Here is a 21,982-nt window from a genome sequence, read left to right on the forward strand (position 1 = left end):
GAGCTTGCAGTAGGCAGACAAGTGCCACATCTCTACTATTACACTACAAAGAGAGAAAAGTGGAGAGAAGTCTACTTTTTTTCCTAGAGAAAGGTCACAATATCTCAGTTATTGGCTTCCATGTTGCCTCTTCACATCACAGAAAAGCTACACTGCCTTGTTTCCACTGATTAGTTCCTCATCCCGCTAGGAAAAAAAAAAATAAAGCAAAGAGGAATGAAGAAAGGACAAGGAAAGGGCTGAACAAACCAATGAACAAATTAACTCATTTGTTTTGCGGGTGGATACACAGTCTAAGAAGCAATACTCCATCTGCACCCCACAGGAAGTTCAGCTCTGCTGTGGCTTAGAGCACATCACTGCAGCCAGGTCAAGAGGTGACAAAGTCTTGGGCAATAGTTAAAAACTTTGCATCTGAAACAAAAGTGACACCTCTAAGAACCAAACCCAAATGTTGAGGGTAATGGGCTACAGGTTAAGGGACAGAGCATCCAGGAATTGCTGAGCCTCTCAGGCAGCCCTGAAATGCAAACCTGCATAACAAGGAGCTTATGCACACCCTGTAGAGGACTGATACTGTAAAGAGCTGATGCAAAGAACTGAACAAAGGAAACCATTTTGCAATGCACAAAAAAAGGAGGAATTTTATTGGTCTTAGAGAACTTATCTTCTGAAACCTTATCTATTAACTATTTACACAGACATCAGTGGTGACAGATATTACCTGCGATTCCTTTTGATTCCTTCCCTTTCATGCCAACATTACCTCTGCCAGCTCAGGTCTAAGCCTCTCCAGCTAGCCCACTGTCAGCAAGACTCTTGTGAAGCACTCTTCAACAATATTGTGTAGAAGACAGAAGCTGTGTGATTTCTGGTACATCGGAGTTTACATCTGCTCTCGAATGTCCCAAGTATTCATGAGCGCATTTATGACAGCTAACAGTCTTCTAAAGGTCTCGGTCCATAGAGAAGATGTTAACTAGTTCACCTTAGGATCTCTCAGAAAGAAAGGAAGAGTCATTACATAGCAGTGGCATTTATCTCAAGTACTGATTGAAAATGAGCCATCAGTATTTCATGCAGATCCTGCGTAATAATCAAAAAATAAATAAATAAATAAAGCAAGTAAACCTTAATTTATTTTATTTCTAGTTCTTCTAAGATCTTCCTATTGCCTCCTATTGCCTATTGCCTCTGTTTTTTTTTTGTTTGTTTGTTTGTTTGTTTGTTTTTGTGGGTCAGAGGTAGGCTCAACCCACAGCCATGTTTTAGTCCAAGCTCCTCAATGGAAACCTCTCTTCATGGTATCGAATACTAACCAGCTTCTCTTCTATGAGTGAGATTTAGAGATTCACATGTCCTTCATATGCAACAAAAATGAGAATTTCACTCTTTTTTTTTTCCCCTAAGAGTACAGGTGAGGCTCTCCTCATCCACAGTTAGAAAGCATGCAGAAGAAACTATTAAAAACAAGCAGAACAAAATGTGTGCAAAATATGACAGATCTTAAAGGAAAGTCATCTTGATGCCACAGTTGACATGTGCTCCAGTTGGTGAAACTCATCCTGTGCTTTGACATTACATGAAAGCACTTGTCTTAAGACCCACTTCCTTGAGCAAGTTACCAAATTAAACTGAATGCTGTTGAGTATGCCACTTTCCAACTGTAGTAGCAACAGAGAACTGTTGCTGTCAAGAGCCAGAATTGTATTCACATACGTATGTTTTTTGCCTAATTAAAACAAAAGCAAAGTTTTGGAAGTAGGTCATATAAGGAAAGAAGTGGTAGTCTCCAAACTCAGCTGCAGAGAAGCTTATCCTTCCTCAGAATAATGCTGCAAATAGCTTCATATAGACACCCACCATGAGAGCAAATAGCTGTTCCTGCCTCCAAGTTGAAAAGAGGCAGCATAACATGCATAGCATCTCCTACTAGTGCTTGCATGTCTTGAGCCCAATTTCCCAAATAATTTAAATTGAAATCACAGGCTGTAACCAATGTTTTGTCACACTGCACCAGATAAGGACATAATTGTTTTTCTGTTCCCATGCAAGAGTTTCCCTGTTCCTTTGGATATTCAGATTGCCACCATAAAAATAATTTTGCTCTTCAGCCTCCTGAGGTTTAAAACCTCAACAGTTTGACCTTCATTGATAAAATCTCCCGATTTTCCAGGCTCTGCAGCCTGGAAGCAAAAAAATGAGGATTAGTTAAGGACTGTGGCCAGCTCATGAACATCTGATAGCTCCTCCAATGCCACAGCTCATGCTGTTTTCCTTTCACACAAATTACCTTGGAAGCCCTGCCCGATGGGGCAGGTGCTCACAGGAGATAAGCAGCAGTATGAAAAGTTTGGGAATTAATCCCATTGTGCAACAAACTTGACATCTAATCTACTACTTAGATTTGTAACACACCCAGTAGAGTTTAACTAATTTACCATTGCATTGTTAAACAGCCTTTGTGGTCCATGTACCCTTCCCAACACTTTTCAGCAGTATTGTAGAAAGACCCATTTTACTGTAAGTAAAGGTGCTCCACATGCATTCTCCTACATGTTTTTCAGTTTTTCGTGTGCAGACTTTCACTAAGTCCTGGACAATAAACTCAGATGACAGTGGCATGGAGATCCCTTTTCCAGCTGGATTCCTCTGGCAAAGGCTCTCCTGGTGGGCAGCTTTTGTGGGGATTTGGTCATGGACTTGGTTTCTAGCCACATAGCTTTATCAGGCCTCAGGTGCTTTTGAGCATGTGCAGGACTTCAAAACTTGTATACTTTAAATCTGGAAAAAAGATCATACAATCCTTAAGTACCTTTGGGGCTAGGCATCAGTTGAGAAAGGGGTTTCAGGGCTTAATTTCAGGTTAAAGGCATAGTACTTGAATTTAACTTCTGTACCAATTTAGATTCCTAAATATTTTCTAACCTAGTCACTAACCCTTAGTCACTAAGTCATCTGAATGAGTGGCAGAGATTAAAATAACCACCTTTGATAATTCCCTTAAATTCCTAAATGAAAAGCACTCCTAAGAGATACATAAATGGTTTGCCTGTTTCACACAGACCAGAAAATCAGGACCAAAGTCCAAGAAAAAATGACATATCAAAACATCAGCTGAAACAGAAGGTTCCAGCTGTTTCAAATGCCACTAAACCACAATGATTATTGCTAACATAAATAAAGCAAAATCTTAATCCAACGTTATCAAGGAGTAACTAACTATATTTCTCTGTTCTTCTGGTAGTTTTATGAGAGAGCGCATTTTCATAAGAAAAGAGAAGGATGGCATATAAGCTGCCACTTTCTCTTGTAGCATATAAAGCCACAAACACCTACAAATGCACCTAATAAATAATTGAACTTAATCAGTTCATATTCAGTAGAAAAAAAAAGCTGTCAAACCAAAGTCTAAATTATGTCCTTGATAACTGGCTTGGATTTTGTTGTTGTTGTTGTTATTGTTTTTTGATTAGACGATGTCACTTCCTTGTGACCACCACAAATGATAACAGTTGCAAGACCTTTATGGTTGCTAAACCAAAAGAATGGTTGGAATTTTTTGAAAATCTTTACAGCTTCAATAGTCACTTCAGACTGACATTTTGTACATTAAAAGCTATCTTAAAAAAACTAAATAGGTGATACAGCATTCCAGAATCTGGCAAGACAGAAAAATATCAAACCCTGGAAATGCCAACCCATTGCACTTTTGCTACACTTTATGTTTGTGGTGAATGGTTTGGGTCAGTTCATTTGCAGTCTCCTGGCTCCCTTCATTCCAGTAAGAAAAATGCCAATAACATTTCTAAAATAAACCCAGCATCTTGTCCCTTCTATTTAGGGTAGCTCTTCCTCTGCCCTACCACATCTCCAAGCACAATGACAGTTCTCTTGTACCATCTCTGTAAAATTCCCTTCACTGTTTGCAAAAGTGCCTTTTTTTCCATTGCTGGCATCAAGAGAATTTTCAAGATGTGTTCCATGAGTAATTTTTTTGCTACCCAAGTTAAACTGATCACACAAAGTTCCCCTTTCTTTTTTCCTCATTGCCCCACTATTCTGCTACTCTCCAAAACATTCTCTGAGAACCCTAATTCTAGCTCCTTACAATACAAGGGAGAGGAACGCTGAAGTTTGACACTGATTTAAATGTTACTATAACTCCTTGGTGTTCCAAAAAGACTCCTTACTAATGACTAAAGGAAAATATTTTTAAGGACACCAGAGAATGCCTGCAGCAAGTCATGACACAGGGAAACCTGAGCTATCTGGAAGTGAGTCCTTTCTCATTGGAGCAATGGAGCCACAACAGCAGGACTCTTTGGGTCAGGGAGTGTGCTGCCTGGATAAAGATGATCTTCTGGGATCCAGTGTCTTATCTCTTCATGGCAGTTAATGAATAGTATTTTGGATAACAGTAATTTTCACAAGGACTTGTGCTTCTACATCTTAAGAGATTGTTTTTAATCTCTTGCCTCTAGGTATGTATTCTGGCATTTCTCTGGGATGTTTGTGTTGCTCCAGTAGCTACAAAGTCCTTGGCACTGGAGTAGACATAAGATAACAGGGTGCAAAGGTTTGAAAAACCAAAGATGATTTTTTTGCTGGACCTGACAAGGGATTTAGGATTACATGTTTCTACCTCAGAAGTGAAGATGACAGAGCACTGGCACAGGTGAAGTTGTAGAGTCTCCATTCTTGGAGATATTCACAAGCCATCTGGACATATCCTGGGCAAAGTGCTCTGGGTGACCTTGCTCGAAAAGGTGGATTGGACAAGATGACCTCCAGAGGTCTCTTTCAACCTCAACCATTCTGTGATTCTGTGAGAAATACGAAACCTGTACTATTTGTGTTTTTTTTTAAAAAAAAAAAAGGCTAAATAGATTCATGGGATTGGATAAGGCATATCTACTCAGTTCTCTGGCATGGAAGGACACACCACTGATGGTTCCAGATTTACAAATCAAGTTCCTACCTGCTCAGGTAGTGGTAGAAGAGGTACTCAATGACCAAAGTAATGAACACAACTGGAGCGAATGGAAGTTGAGTAAAAAGAAGAAAAGAGGTTTCAGTAGCTCCATCACCACTTGTTCAGTATAAAATTACTGCTTTGGACTCCCGTGCTGGTTCATCTTTCCACTAATATGAGCTGTCTGGTAGATTCACTGTGTTCAGATGTTCAGTCCTTTTGCATAAACGGCCAGGTGAACAGCTGGAACACACAATCTCTATTTCACCTTTGTAAAATACAATCTCTTGACATCATTTAATTAGTGTATTTCACTCTTTTCCTATTGCAAACAGCCCACGTGTTTATGTTCAAATGACAAGAAGATAATAGAGAAAAATGTCTCCTATAATTGTTCTACAAACTATATTGTTCTTTAATATGAACACAACAATAAAGTTGTGTTCATAAACTTACTGTTACCAATATAAATAATTACAAAACCATAAAAAAATATAAACGCACGCAGTAACCAGAAGTATAAACCCACCACTACTAAATAGCACTTCATAACTGTGGCTCTGAATTATTACTCCTTCACCAACACAGCCACAGTATCCGACTTCATAAAATCCTCCTCTCTACAAATTAAATGAATTGGATAATTAAAAAAGCCTATGTTTAGTCCACAAAGTGAAACCACCATCACTATAGCATGAAAATGAACCCACATTTTTAAAAAACAGTAACATATAATTCCCTGGCATGCATGATCCATACCTACTTGTTCTCTATCCATCTGAAGCTGTGGGCAGCTGCTTTGCTCTTCATGATAGCCTCAGATGTGCTGCCAACAACTTCAGGTCTAGATTAGAAAATCTTAGGGCTGGGACTTTGGCTTCCTACCTATCTGCAAGACACTTCATTGCAAACAGTAAATAGAGAACTACAGACTAAGAGTAGAAGGCTTGGTATAAAAGGCATGACACAGGCCATGCATACATGCAAGTCTTGCACGAGGACCTGTCTGGCTGGGCTGGTAACAGAGTCAGGCTAGGATGGCAGCTGCTGCTCACAGCCGTTCTTTTACCACAGCATCTCCTGCCACCACGGGGAGAGGAGTGGCCGCAGTGGAGCCGCAGCTGTGCCTGTCCTTGCAGGTCTGGCAGAGGCGGAGATAACCAAAATTGCAGGCCTGATCCCACAGAGGTCACACGTACCCTACACCCAACTCTACTAGCCTAGAGAAAGGAGGCAAAGAGCAGGAATGCAATTAAAACACAAGGTGTGTGATTCATACAGGGGGTTATGTGTGAGTGTTCATACGCCTGTGAGGTTTAAGCAGAGCTGCCACATCCCCATGGGCAGGCACAGCCTGTGCGTGCACACGAAATACTCTCTGGTAGAAAGCAAGGGAGAGAAAGGAGAGAGAGGACATCCCTTTCCTCTTCCACCCTTCCATCACCTTGCTGCTGCCAGCCTCCCTTCTCGTCTGCCCAGCCCAGGACAGACGTTACAGTGAGGCCATGCCCTGCCAGCCAGAGCTGCCTGCCTGGGGATTGCCTCGGTGCTCCCTCTGCTCCCAGCAGCACAGTCGCTCCCACCGCTGTAGCTGAAGACAGATCTTTGCCTCTGTGTTTTCCTACCTTGTGCCAAGAGATACCTATTATAACACCTAAAATATGTTGGCTGTACTGTGCTGCCTGATTACCTTCACATCACATTAGCCCTATAAATAGGGGAAAAATTCACCTAGATAGATGATGTAAGAGAATTCCACATGTATGTTTTATTCTGAACAGCATCTCCAGAACAGTTGCTGACACTTTGCCAGTTGCATTTGACTTCTAAAGTTTCAGCATTTGCCAGCAGGATTTTTTGCACTGTATGCAGATGGCCGGGTGTTATTATCCCTCCACCCACATGCCTGAGTCCAGTAACAGTCCTGCTCCTGGCAAAATTCAATCTTCTCTCATCTCCCAACCCATGCTCATCTTTGTATTATTTTTTAATTAATCTACGGTTAACTGAAGCTCCCTTCATAAGTCAATGATTTCCTTTCAATTCTTGTTAAAGATTTTTCATTTTCATAAACTTGCAGCATGTTGCTCAGGATCCACTAACAGCACACTTTTCTTTCATTATCAAATCAGCGAGAAATGGACTCAATGAAGCAAAAAGAACAGAAACATGGCACTGACAACCTCCAGGCTGTTCTATCTGCTCCAGACAATCATCTGTCAGACACACTGCAAATGAAAACATCATCTTTTACCACCTTGAAAGCCACAAGGCTAGATGCAATCTTGGTGTAAAGTGTCATAGTTCCAATCTGGGACACAAGCAAGATGTCCTGATTTACCCCAGCTGTATATATGACGGTTCCTATTCTCTAGCTAAGGAAACAGCTGTTGGTAAAACTGCCGCTCAAACAGGAATTGTAGGATTTTTCTGTGACTGAATGTATTTCTAAACACAAGTTTTCCATCTTTTTTTTTTTTTTTTTTTTTTCCTTTTGGCAAGCAGTAATACTGAAGTCAGTTCTTCAGGGGAAGCTGGCATTGAGGATGCCTGTTTGTGCTTCTATGTGCCACAGTGCTCAGCATGTCTTAGCACTGTTACTTAGTAAAGCTCTGATCACAGTCATTCAGTTTACAAGTCTTTGGCAAACTGAAAACAGTCTTAAAAATCCCAAGATTTTCTGATCATGTTTGCTTTAAAAAGAGATGAATAGATTACACAAAATAGAGTGATGAGCATGCCTACTTACTCTCGTAGGTGGCATGAGAGGAAAATCACTATTTAGTCAATGAAAGAAGATTCAGGACAGAATAGATTTTAAGCTAGTTTGTTAGAGTGACCATGTGCACAGCAAGATCTGTGAGCTGCACACTCTAGTACTAGGTCCAATTAAATATAGTATCCTTTATGGCTTAAACCCATGCTCATTATGCACATGTATTACATTAAACCTTTTCTTTCCCCTTTTCTCCAGTTACCCTTCTGTGCATTTTGGTCTAAATTTTCAGAAAATTGCATGCACAGTTCCTACAATTATGCATGTAATCAATTAACTATTTATGTATACAACTACTGTGACCAGGTATGCAAATCGCCAGGTGGCTTTTGCCATTTTTCAATAATTTAGACCTTTGTCATTTATTCATCCACTTTTGTTTGAAACAGTAAGTTCATGGAAATTTAGCTCATTTGAACCATATGCGTAGATCCATATGAACTGCCCAAAAGCATCACAAAGAGAAAGGATAACCTTGTTGTTAAGGCAGGAGAGCGCAAAATCTGGTTTCCATTCCGAGTTCTGCCACACATTTCCTGTGTAACCTTGGGCAAGTCATGAACTGTAACCTATCTAAGTGTGGCTGACCTACATGTAAAGCAGACGGAGCAATCCTTACTTCACAGGGTTATTGAGATGTTTCATTTGTTAATGCATAAGAAAAACATTGAAACAAGTAAGTGGAAGGTGCTACAGAAGTATAAACTATCATTAAGGATATTAAATATGTGACAGTAACAAACATGAGACGTGATCCAGACTCAGTCGTAAAACAGTGAGTAAAGGGGCAAACGTGGCCATTGGGAACGGAGAAAAGAAAATGGCAAACAAATTCAAGTTAGAACATGAATGAGAACCAAACAGTAATGGTGAGCATGAGCAGGCATGTGAGTAATTAACCTTTATACTGCAATTTTTACTGTCCTATTTGGTCTTGCCCTTTTACAATAGGCTGCAGTGTCCGAAGACATTTGAGAAGCACTGAGCTAGTTAATTCGGCACTGACCACCTCACGGTCTGTTTGATCAGCATGAATTGTTCTTCATTAATCAGGATAATTCTGACAGTGATATTCATGCCATGTATTGGCCAAAAGCTGGTGGAGAGCATTGTGGTGTTAAACTGACTAGCATAGCCGTGTTCAGTTATAGGAAAATACGCCCTCTTTGTTTCCTTATTCACCAGAACAACTATAAAGTCAATTCTGTTGCTGTGGTTCCTTTCTTATTTTTAGATAAAATGCAGTTAGATTTGCACATCACTTCACTAAATGCTTGGGGTATGGCCTTGTGGGAGCCATATAAATCATGACATTCCATGAAAATACATCTCCTTTTAAAAATTACCTCATTTTGTAGCTGACCTATATATGGCACTCACACTCACATTAGGAGTCTAGAGTAGACTGATTGCAGTATCTGGCCCAAATTTATGACCTAATACAGCAAAATGCTCTGTATCCCTCAGATCCAACTGGGATAAAATGTTACATGTTGGGCCCCATGTAGCCAGTTTCCATTTTGATTAACAAAACCTCTCCTAGGGAGAAATGAAACAAAGCTTTTGACAAAATATTGAAGATTGTATCACTTTACCTTGGTAAAACACTTTGATGAGTCTACATTTCATGGTGATACTGTTTGGGAGGATTTGAAAATCTGAGTTAAAACCAAACATGGAATGAATGAAGAAAATTCTAGTACTTTAGGGTTTTCCGAGCTTCAGGCAAATGTTTTAAAGTACGCCTTGATTTGTACCTCTAAAGGTGATAGTCATCCTGTGAGTCTGTACGTTCAATCTGCAACTGGGAAAGCAAGCCAAGCCCAGTGACAGTATGCTTCAATTTGCTATAGAGGGCTTCGTACTTCCAACATAGGGCTTTTAGGTGTGCACAAACTGACAAAGTTTGAGAAGCACTGCTCTATAGAAAGTGCACAGAGGTTCTGGAAAGTATGCTATCTGTGAAACTTAGCTGAGGAGCTCATCAGCAAGAGCTGACTACCAGCAGTGTTACGTTCTGCTTGCCCACTACTGTCCTTGCCTTCCAACAGTTTGCTTTCTGCCCAAAATAATTTCATGAATGACCTGAGAGGACCCAGCTAACCTAGACAAGCTTTCATATGAACTCTTCTCCATGTTTAGCATAGTTGTTTCTCTTAGTTCATTACTGAGGCATCTCAAACCACAGCGCCTCTCCGACATATCCAGGCTGGGCACTGGTGACCGTAGGGAAACCACTGCGCCAGGCTGTGATTTGCCTGGTGTGCTCCTAGGGCTGTGGGAAGGGGGCAGCGAAGCCTCCCCCTTCATCATGGCCACCTCCAGTGCTGCTGTGCTCCTTTGCATCAGCAGAAAAGCCACCCCAATTCCCATTAACAGTATGCAAATAACAAGAGATTGGTGTGATGGGCTGCGGTGACCTTCTGCAGTGCATCAGCCCTCTGCGTTCCCTGGAATTCATCCCTGCCTGAATTGGACCGTATCTTTTGGAAAAAGATATAATCTTGATTTAAAATTTTCCAATGAGGGAAAATAGACTATAAACTTTGGGAGATTGTTTCAATGGCTAATTAAACTCAATTAAAAAATCTATGAAGATCACAAGGGAGCTTCACAGGGGTCCTTAACGGCTACAGAGAGAGAGCCCAGATTTACTGTTTTTGTATGTTAATTGCACCTGTGTTAAGCGGGATTTTTTTTTATCACTGATTGCAATACAAAAGCACACTGACTATAGGTATTTGGCCAGCAGATTAATTAAATGAGTTACTATTCCTTTCCAGGTGAAGCATTTATTAAATCTATTAGATATCACCTGAAAAAATGAGATATTAGGTGTGTACAGTGGGAGCAGTTTCACCACACTTTAGCTGGTCTTCATTATATCTGAGCTAGTCAATGGAAAAAAACAGGCACTTCTACAGCGTGATTCATTTGATCTGAGGCATACACCTACCTTACATTTAGACAGATGTATTTGTAGTATGTATGGCACTTAAGAAAATGTGAGCTCCGGCCCTAGTTCTGAGCAGCCAGGAAAAGGCCAGATGACACAGTTCTACCTGATGGAAAACGATCTGTGAACAGCAGGGTGGAGGGAGGGGGTCTTCATCTCAGATCCACAGTGCCACCCCTGCCATTGCTGGCCCCTGGAGAGCTGCGGAGAAATGCCCTAGAGCTGTCTCACTGCTTGCAAGTGCTGATTCCAGAAAGGATGTCATCTATTACTTACTATTGGCACTGAGGTCCCAGCATCCATAATTCCATCACTTTAGGGATTTTACTCAGGACGAGCTGTAGTCTAGTCCCATTGACTACACGTAAATTTTGTAGTCCTGGAGTTGGAAAGGATCTTATGATTTAGACGAACCCCAAAGGAGTCAAATGTATGTGTTCTGTGATGTGAGCCAAAGGGAAGGGGAGCAAGGGGAGCAAGGGGAACAACAGGGAGATTCACTTCAGAAGCATACTCCAGGGCTGTACAGCAGCGTTACTGTAGGGACAACCCAAATGTTTTTCCTTCGTGACAAAAAACTGTGGATCTGTGCTCAGCACCTGGGGATAGACCTCTATTAGTAGTCATTATCTTCTCCATCCTAACCCATAGTCTGAGACACTCAGTTATATATTCCCAGAGCCAAATCAAGTAGTCTGCTCCTTTTTCTATCTTGGGATGTGTGGTTGCTGACTTCTGTTAACTACAGCTAGTATGTTCAGAACCACAATGCTCACCAGCTTTGGACAAAAGTGCCTAGGGGGCAGGCGTTTGCCTGGGTTTCAAACTATGCTTTAGCTACTGCATTTTGAGCAAACCTTTAATTATCTGTGTTTCTTTCTAACCTGAATCCCTGATTAAGTTTACAGATCAGATTGGCTTGGTCAAAAACAGATGTCCAGAAAATGTACGCACTGTAATTCTTTCTCTTTCTTCATACAAATTCTCTGCTTCAGCACTGCAGAAATACCTAATTCCCTCTCTGCTTGGGCTTTTGTAAACCTACAGGCTTTAAAAGCATTTGTCACTTTACAGTTTGATCTTGAGTAGAATTTCTTCCATCACTAGGGGAGATGACTGGGAATAAAGTTCCTTAAACTGCAAGTTCCTTAGAGAAAAGCTCCATCTTCCATTCTTCCATAAGTGTTGTGCTCATCTACAGGTTCTATAGAGTTAATTATAATAAAACAGAGTTACAAAGGTGGAAACTTAAGAGGTCAGATGAGAAACACAGCTTTCATCAATGTCTGGGGTCATCAGTGGAATGCAAGGAGATCATTTCATTTGTAGGAGACTCAGTAATTGTAGGAGGAATATCATCTACCCCCCTCCTCTACCCTCTGAAGAAATTATCTAATAGTTTCCAATCAAGATGGCTTTTAAGAGGATTTGGTTTTGACTGAGTCATCATCTCAGAATACGGAAAAATATTTTACTTTTAAATTGTAATTTTCATTAGTCATCTAATGCCAACTGAAATTCACACTGTTCCTCAACCAACATATGCTTCTTATATTTTCTCTCCCTTTGATATACGTCTAATCGAATAAATAGGCGAAAATAATAATTTGCTGTACTTTTAACACAAGATCCAAAAAGTTCCCTAAGAGAAGCTGGATTTAGTTTCCAGACAGGGAAGCTGAGGCAGAGGGAGCTCTAGGGCTTTGCTTGGGATCACACAGGAGGCCAGCAATTGACCCAGAAATAAAATCCGAGTGTGCTGGTTAATTTCTTCATGCAGTCCCCTAACCAATACTACCATCCCAATCCCTTCTCTCTACAGCTATATCTGATTTCTACGTGTTCGGGAAGTGTAATTTTGGTGCAAGGTTGCAAAGCAAAGCAAGTCATCTTACCTGAACCTATTGAATTTTAGAACTCTGCATTATTTCGCTGTTAAGTATGTGGTATGTTTATTCCACTTGTCAGTTCCTGCCACGGAAACAGTACTCTGATGAATCTCAGTGCCTGTGATGTCAGCTGTCAAAAGACCAGGCCGTTGAAAAGATGAAGAATGTGGTTTAACATGGCAAAAACGTTCAGCTATTTGTGTGACAAACCCAACCGAGGGAGATTGTCTTCTCTCGTCTTCTGACGAGGCTTTTAAAGAGTCGGCAGTGGAGCAGCAAGTATTTGTTAACATCTCTAAAGAGCGGCTCGTTGATGCACAGATGCAAAGGTAGCATTCAGAGCACTTGTCTGACCCAAGCAGGAAAGGGCTGTTCCGTTTAACGAGGCCAAGGCCCAGCTACAAAGAAGTGATAATGGAGAAGCCATTGACGACAGGGATACTTGCAGAAGCCAGAGAGATTCCTCCTTTTGTCTCCAGACTGGTCACAAGGACCCGAATTCATTCACACATAGAAACAATTGCCTAGTGCCTGAAGGAAATGCAGAGAGTTGAGTCCCAGGTAGCATGAACTAAGGATCTTTTTGTTCATGCAGCAGAAAAATATGCCCGTTGCAAGTCCACATACATAGCTGTTTGTTTTGATCTGGATTTTTTTGTTTGTTTGTTTGTTTAAATAGAATTAGGCAAATACTTTCTCTACTTCCTCCCACAAAAATGCCTTGGGATCTTTCTGCAGATCCCAGACATCAAGTTGTTGCTTTTTTCATTCAGTCTAAAAGACGTCTATATTTTTCTCCTCCCCAATTAGATAATCTTTATTTTTCATTCATCTCAGGTCTAGCTGCGTCACTTTGACCTCTCTGTGAGGCCTGGGTAAATCCTGAAGATGCTGGGCCACAATTCTTAAGAAGGAAACTTCAAGTTCTTTCCGCTTCACTTCCCCTTCACATGTCTGAGGCAGTTAACGTTGCTGCCCCATAGTCTGCGTGGCAGGAGCTGTGTGCTAGCTGTGGCACCTATTGTCTGCATTTTTCCTCTCGTTAGTCTCCTTGACCTTTCATTGTCTTACTCCTGCAGTGTCAGGTCAGACTTAGTGTAGGTCTCCCTTCACTAAGGACCCCTTTCCTTTCGTGGATCACTAAGCAGGACAATTGCTCTATCCATCTTTTCAGGGCCTATTGTCGAGCCCCCCCTGAGCTGAGAAAGGTTTGATTCACTGGGAAACCATTTTGGTCAAAGGGAAGCCTGACTATGTGTCCTTTTAGGAACTCTGTCTTAATCACTGACTTTTTTATCTGGGATATGAAGAGGATTCAGGAGATCAAAAGGTTTGGGAGTACATGGGTTTGACCACATTTTTCCTGGAAAGAATGGGAAACCTCCACTGAAAAATGAGCTCCGTTACAATGGGCAAACAAGAAGGAAAGCCACATAGTGTTCCCAGAGCATTCTGAATCATCAGACCTTCAATAGCTTCCATAGAGAAGGGAAAAAGTAAACAGAAAATGTAAATGGAATGTAATAATTAATGGACCTGAAGAAACATACTCATTTGATTTGCGCATAATTGGCACCTTTTAAAAAAAGGTAAGTCAAAAGAAATTGACAGAGCAGATGGAGAAGACTGACAACTGAAGTTCAGTTTGGCTGAGCATGCAATGGACATGTATGTCGTTACTCAGAATTAGTGGCTTGCATCACCTGGACGAGTGATTATACATTCAATGGCCTCATGTTCTTCCAGGAGCAGGAAAAGTTATGGAGATCTTACTGGAGCACCACAGTGGATCTATGCTGGGTTTGAAGGTCCTGATTTTGTCACCAGGTATACATGTTCAGCCACATACATGCTAACGTTTTGAAAATTTCTTCCTGCGCGGAAACCCTGACCATTATTTGCAATTACTGGGCCTAATAGAATACAATCACGAAATTTCAGTTCATTCTATTTCCAAGGAATTTAACCAGCAGTAACCACTCCCATTCAGGCAATTTCTTGAAGTATGGATGTAGGTGCCTCTTTAGGTATACAAAATAAAAGTGTTTGGTTCAGGGACTAAACAAAAACCAGGAAGAATGCAAACACTCTTTCCTGCAACCTAGCTAAAATCCTTTTACCTACTGCTATGCCAAAATGATTTTTACAATGAATGTTGCACCCTTCCTTCAACTAGCCTTTACCTCTGCACAGGGACAGCTCAGGCCTTTTCAGAAGGCAAAGCTGAATATTGCTGTGTAAGGTTAAAGAAAGGAAGAGGATGGGTGTTGGGTTGGGAGGCAAGCAAAGGGAGGAACTTGGATGGAAAGTCTTGGAGAGCAAGACTTGTGTTCCTGTTATCAATAAAATGGCCAAAAAAAAGAGAAAGAAAAAAAAAAAAAGAAAAAAAAAAGAAAGCAGAAGCCAGTGCCTCTACTTTTCCCTTTGACCTAAGCAGAGTCAAGAGGGAGCCAGGCTACTTTGCCTTTCTCCAGCCATCTACTTTACCTGGGTATTATCTGTACTTCTCCTTACTTTTTAATTCTTTTTAACATGTACAGTTAAGGATTCTGCTTTGGAAAGCACTCCGATTTTGGTAAGCTTGTGTTTAACAGATCTTTTCCTGAGTCAAATTTAAAAGTCACCTGCACATGAGTGTCTATGAACTGGCTTTTGGATGAGGATCCATAGCTGGCTTCAAACAAGGTCAAATTTTCAGATTAAACCTTTGTTCTCCAACAAGAAAGGGGGGAAATAAGCCTCAAAGAAAAAAACAGACAAACAAAAAACTAGAAAACTCAGATTAAAAGAAAAAATTCTTTCCAGCTATGAAGTGTAGAAAGTGATAGTATAAATATCTCTGAAAAGTTTCAGGTAGAGATAAGTGTAGAATTGAATGAGATGAGAACCATTCCTGTTTTCTGTAATGAAATTTCTGACCCTGACATTTCTTGGTTAGAAATCAGAAATAATCCTTTTGATATTTACTTTAAGTATGACTAAGAGAATTCTTTTTCTTGTTTATTTACTGGCATATATTGTCACTGAAGGGCCAGAAATACCTACAATCATGTCTGTGCCACCTTAATTTGCCCCTGCCATTTGACTTCCCGGTGTCAACTGATCACAATGTCAGCAGTGCCACTTTCTGTCAACACTGTCAGGTAGAGGTGTCCAGGATATTAAATATACTTGCATTTGTATACAAGAGGAAGGGAAAAAGTGATCCAAGCATTTCCTGGACTGTTGAAACACCTGAATTGTGCTTCAGTGGAATTGCAGCTGACTTGTTGACAAAGTTCTGCACCAGAAGAGTCTTTAGTCCTGATCCTAATGACACTAAGTATCTGTTTTCTATTAACAAGTGCCAAACGTATGAGGGGAAAAAAAGTGATCAGAGAACGAAAGCATGAGTGTAATTGCAGAGCTGGTGCAATCAGCAGAGCTGCAGTTTCAGAGTTCCCAAAGGCAGAGAGCGAGTACCCTGGGATAGATTTCAGTTATGTCAGGGAAGCGCAATCTCATGCAGTTAGGCTCTTTTAGAAAACTGTTGAGTTTTGTGTACACTTCAAGCTTGATAAGGAGGTTTTGCTGAATGTCTAAGGATCTAACCATCATAGATTTGGAGTATGCAGAAAAGCCACCAACTTTCACCTGGTATTCTACTATAGAAGTTAATTTCTCTCTACACATTTTTGATGGTTATATGACAGGAATCTGATCCACAGCCTGTAACTGTGGTGTATCTCACATGGTTAAAAAAGTTAGGTTAAAAAACATGCTAGAGGAAATATCTTTAAAGAGAGAGAGACAGGAATGGTTTTCCTTGAATCTGGTGACTAACATTAAGGCTATTGATAGAGGTTTCCTTCTGTATCCACGTAGGAGGTTTGCCACCCATGCTAATGTTAATCCTTCAACTTACCCATCAGCAGAGCGTTGTCCTAATTTGTCCACTTTGGGCAAAACCAACTAGATTATTTCAATCCAAGTCTGCATTACATGGCAGCCTCCAGGGAAATTATGTCTACCTCTTCAAAAGGTCACATGTCATGTTTCCTGCATTTTTTGAGAGATCCCATATTGCTTACTATTCTTTCAGTCTTAGAGCATAGCTTGAGCGGGCTGTCACACTTGCTACCTGTGAAAGCAGCACATTGTCCCTACACATCCACTAAACTCAGTGTTTCTTGATGAGCTGGCTTTGGTAAAATTCAATTGGTTATGGACCTCAGGAGAAATTAATTACCCTGATTGAGAATTAGATCAAGAATTTAATTTAGCACAAATAAGTTTCATGTGATTTGGAAATTCCCATACTGACTTCTCTGTCAGTAGATTGGTGGGGGCAGAACCTCCAACAAACTAATGGTAAAAGGAGGAATGTCACCTCCTCCATTAGCACATCTGGATCAGAAAGAGAATGATTTACTATCCCCACCCCAAACTCCCATTGAAATGAACAATCCCATTCCTCACAAAGGACTAGTGGCTCTGCTGCATATTTAACTGGAATGGTAATATGGTCAGTTGCATAGCTGAAGATCTAAGAGCTATAATATGATTGAGCTAATTGCTTCCAGAGGGCAAGAAACAGAAAAAATGTTGTAAAAAGGTATGCAATATTTGAAAATAATGTTTTCCCTCAACTAATACTGCTTTCAGAGCTTTTAATGCCAGATGGAACACAAATTGTTAACTAGCCTTTCTTGTAAGCATCCACGTTTTCTGTCTTTTATTAAATCTTAATCTCCATGTATTAGTTCATGCTAATAGCTTCTACAGTAAAATGCAGTACGTACAGGTGGGCAAAATGACTGTGCGTTCTGAGTAATTAGTTACTGTTTGTTACTAGCTGTTGGTGATGTATTTGACTTTGTAATTTTCTAATACTGAGACATTGAGTAATTACAAATCTGTATTAACACTTCTTTTGTAACAGCTTGATCAGTAGTTGGTTAAAGGAAAGATTCCCATTAACTTTAGTGGTCTATGAATCAAGCTCTTGATATATATAGAAGTCCCCTGAAAACAAAGTTTTATTTTTTAATGTATTGTCTCATGTGTTGAATAGCGTGGCTTACTGCCCAGTGTTATGGCAGTTCACAATGACTATTCTTCCCACCCATTCTCCTTCTCCTCCTTCCATTAATCAGTGATGGGTTGAATTCAAATGTTTTGGAAGTTCAGCCTGGTTTTGATGTGATGGTACATAAAAATATCTACAAAGTAGTTATTAGGGTACTTGGTGTGGCTGCATTTGTCCTGGGGAAACCTCCCCCTCCTCTCTGAGAGCAGCAGCACATTTTGTGGGAAGGCTGGCAGCTCTACAAGGTCCTCTTTGAGGCGGGCTCCACTCCCTCTGCCCCAGTGGTATATCCATCATTTTTGGTTTTCCTTTCCAAAATGCTTTTCACAAAAGTCACTTCCTTCTTTCACATTACTCCATGCTTTGTGAATTCAGAATGGAACATGCTGTGAGCCAGATCCATATCTGGTGCAAATCAGCATCATCCTGCTGCTCTCAGTGGAGCTACAAAATTTGGTGTCCATGGACTCTCTAAGCAGACACACTCCACCAAAACTGTTTAAGTGGGTTCGTGTGTTTTGGGACAAGATATTAGCAGGAACAGCAAATGGAAAATACCACCTAAACAATAAGGTGTTTAACTTCACTAACCTCTTGGTTCTGCCCAACAAGATAATTTTTGGATGAATTTTAGCTCTTAGAGTCCTCATATTGTCTATTTCTAGGTGCTAGAAATTGGTATGGAGCAAAAAAGGGCTAGACTGCTAACTCCATGTGAGAGAGCTCAATAAGTATCATCATAAAATAAGTCTATATAAATGTATCCCTGGCACTCTCATTTCTTTATATAACTGACCACCCTAAGCACCTTTTTCAGAAGCTGCTCAAAGTTTATTCAAGGATGCATTTGGTTAGATTTACAGTATTTCTCACTTGTTGGCCAAAACTGACATACGGGATTTCAGTGTGCTGCTTTTAACGTGGTGACACTGCCTTTAATTTAGCATAAGTGATTATATATGTTTGACTGTCAAATCACTGTATGTAGTTTTTGTGGTTGGGGGCTTGTTTTATCAAAGAATTCTGCTGAACCTCTTCCAAACCAGAACTCTCATGTGTATAATTATATTGTATTTTCATTATATAAACTTTATTTTTAAGACTGAAAACATATTAAATGATTATGGGAATGTGCATTCTATACAACACCACCACGTACTTGTGGGAAGAGAAGTTTATAACATAAACCAAATGTTGTCATTAATATACAGGTACAATATGCATCTGTGTGACCCGTAAAACTCTAACAATGGAATAGAGGGATCTCACAATACTTGCAATTGCACTTCAGAATGAAATAAAATCATAGTAACCTTTATTTTGCAGTGAATAGCAGCATGGTGATATTCAGTGGAAGTAGATGTCAAATATTCACAGCCTGCAATTGAACAGTACTTATGTAGACAAGTTAGGTGCTTCCAAAACACCTTTCAAAGTAGTACTTCAGCAAACGTTTATTACTTCTTTAATATGTCTGATAGGTGCAAGTACAGTGCTGTTAGAGATCCGTTTTATCCTGGGACAACTATTTTTGTGTTTTGCCCTAAAACTTTTCACTGCGATTCTATCCTTAGTTTACTCTCATTGTCTTCTTTCACAACCTAATGAGGACCTAATTCCAGTTCAAATAGGTGCCACAGAGACCAACATTTTAAGGGATCTGCAAAAGCATATTGGTTAAGGCAGGATCCAAAATTATATCCAATAGCAAGGTCTGGGCAGGAGGCATAACTGTGTAAATTCTGAGTAAGTTGTCATCACTGTCATGTATGCAGTACGTGCTCATTCACAGATTTGTTGTTATTATTATTATTATCCTCTTAACAAGGCTGTTGAGCATTTTCCCTGTGTTAAAAAATGGAGAACTGAAGCATCATGTAGAGAAAGGAGCTTATCAAGAATATGCTCATATACACATAATTCAGTTCTCCTTTTGCACCCTTACTCCATTGCCCTAAATAATATGTTCTTTATTTCTAATGTCTTTGGTAGCTCCACAGGGAGTAGTCCAGGTAGTTCATTTTCCTCTGCCTCAGTAACTTTTATTTGATCAACAGTGATTCTTTAAAAAACAACCCGTAAAGGAAATAAAGGCTCTACAGGGTACTTTGTGAAAGCAAACCACCACATATATATATATATATCTTTTTCATATATACAGAGAGATGCACACATTCAACACACAGCAAACTAGAGAACACATCCATCATCAGACCAATCTGTGAGTCATCTCAGATAAATGCTAACTCTTTCAAGGCAATCCTATACAATAGATCAATAAACAATGTCTTCAGTTTGTGGCTGGGAATTTAGACCCAGTCATTTACAAGCTAAAAAATAGGTCAAGGAATAGTGGTGATAACTTGCCTTATCATCAGGCAGTGTGTGCGTGTGACCATTGTCATCTGTAAACTCCTGACAAGCACGCTCACGAGGACACCGATTCCTCTGTCGGGGCAACAGCACAGAAGTCACTGATGTTACAGTGCTGCAAACCTGAGTGGAAGATCGGGGCCAGGCTCTAAAAAAACTCTTGAAAATATGTATAACTGATACAACAAACTTTTACAAAGAAAACAAATGCAGAAAAATACCTGAGCCAAATGAACACAGGGCTTCTAAATCACCAGAGAAATCATCTGAAGGCTGTTTTACAGACTCGATGTAGCAAATTCCTGCCGTGCATTCCCAAAGTCCCCAGCCTGAGTCACTCTGAGCTCGATTGCTCTCCAGCAGAGAGAGCTTGGAAGCTGATGAATCACTGTTGAGCAGTATGTATGTTTTTATAATCTTCACTTTAAGGAATGCCCATTCAACATCTAAGCTAATGACCATCGGATAAGGGTGCAGATGGAATGCGGTTTCCACATTAGGAAACACACTGTGATGAATCTGTTCTTTAAGTGTGTTTATGTTTGAGGGACTTTGCATGCAGGCTATCTCCTCAATGGCATGTTAAACTCTGCTCTCCAAAGAGAAAAGTGCAAGAGATGAGGTAGAGGGGGGAGGAGAAGAATCCAAAAGGATGGAAAAGCTGCAAAATGCGTTTCTTTAAAAGCACTGAAGTTGAATCTGCAAGGTTTGAAGTGCCTTTCTCATTCAAAGGAAGAATAACAAACTCTGATAATTCACCACAAACAATTACATGTTGAGGGGTCTGAATCTGCAAAACTAGACACCATTTTCCAGTATCTGCACAATGAATGCTATTTGCCAGTACATCGTGCATTCGAACACTGGAATCTTTCAAAAAGCTTGCAGATAATTTTTGCAGATTTTCAAAGCTCTATTAATTTTACACCATCTCCTTCCTTCTTTCCATATCTACACGTGCATGCTGCATTAACACAAACATTCTGCAGACCGAATACTGCAGTTTCTTATGGTTTCTAAAGCATGGAGACACTTGAGCTAGAAACTTAACTAATTTGAAGACAACACAGAATTATCCTCGGCTTTTCTCCCAGGCTCATGTGAACAAATTCCCCACTCCCAAAATAACTTGCAAGCTACCTTTCCCCCTCCTCGCACTTAAGTATTCCTCTGCACTTCCTGATTTTGGCAGGGATATTTCAGAAATAGCTATTACAATGATGTTTCCACTCCGAAAGAGGAAACACTGGGTGGGAGGAGTTATGAACGGAACAGAGGAAGCAAAGCTGTTTTCATGCCATCTCAGGCTGAACTTTTACAGCAAATAGGTGGAAATGCATCTGGGTGTTGAGCCACCACAGGCCCGTCCTCGCCCAGCACAAGGCCAAATGTGAACCCGCACAAACCGAGGCGCGCGTGGCTCCTTGCATCACTCAGCACAGCTGACGCTGACAGGCAGCTCTGTATTGCTGAACAAAGTGAATGAAGCAAGGTCAGGAGGGAGCGGCAGCAGGCTTCCCTCCCTCCACCACGCACTGTTACATGAAAGGTGCTGCCGGGACGGCTCGCTAGTGCAGCTTTGTGTGCAGCAGTCATGCTGCAGAAGCTGCTCTGTCACATGTTTGTCAGCCATCCAAGATTTTAATTCAGAACTTTTCCATGAAACCAATAGCTGTATTTTCTGGCTCTGGCCCGCTCTAGTGCTTGGCCAGGGCTATGGGAATGAAATGTCAAAGCAGCCTGTCTATGAATTGAGATTGCTTTCGTGCGTCTCCACCTGCTGGCTGGCATTTCACTAATTGCAATAGCCTGTAGAGATGACAGTGTACTTTTTGAAGTAAAGAGCTTACGTGGAAAATGTAACTCGGTTTTACAAGAAGATGAGCAAATAAGCACGATAGGAGAGATTATTTACTAACTTGATAAAGAGCAATGTTCTGCGTCA

General features: G+C 40.5%; 2 long non-coding RNA genes across 3 annotated transcripts in view; both read right to left on the bottom strand.

The window, feature by feature from the left end:
- LOC121070893 overlaps positions 1 to 21,739 on the bottom strand; it is a 31,166-nt gene extending 9,427 nt beyond the window's left edge. Inside the window, exon 1 of one of the 2 annotated variants that reach the window (XR_005820280.1) lies at positions 767 to 1,759. This is a non-coding gene — a long non-coding RNA (uncharacterized LOC121070893). Of the gene's footprint in view, positions 1 to 766; positions 1,760 to 20,258 lie in introns of those variants that run through there. The other variant, XR_005820281.1, reaches the window with a different exon arrangement.
- Positions 1,782 to 5,230, bottom strand: LOC121070895. Its single transcript, XR_005820283.1, has 4 exons — positions 4,982 to 5,230; positions 4,646 to 4,826; positions 2,442 to 2,784; positions 1,782 to 2,186 (listed from the first exon to the last, which is right to left on the bottom strand). It is a non-coding gene; the product is annotated as an uncharacterized LOC121070895 (long non-coding RNA).
- Positions 21,740 to 21,982: the final 243 nt, after the last annotated feature.

This window comes from Cygnus olor, chromosome 5 (genome assembly GCF_009769625.2).
Source record: "Cygnus olor isolate bCygOlo1 chromosome 5, bCygOlo1.pri.v2, whole genome shotgun sequence".
Classification (NCBI taxonomy): Eukaryota; Metazoa; Chordata; class Aves; order Anseriformes; family Anatidae; genus Cygnus; species Cygnus olor.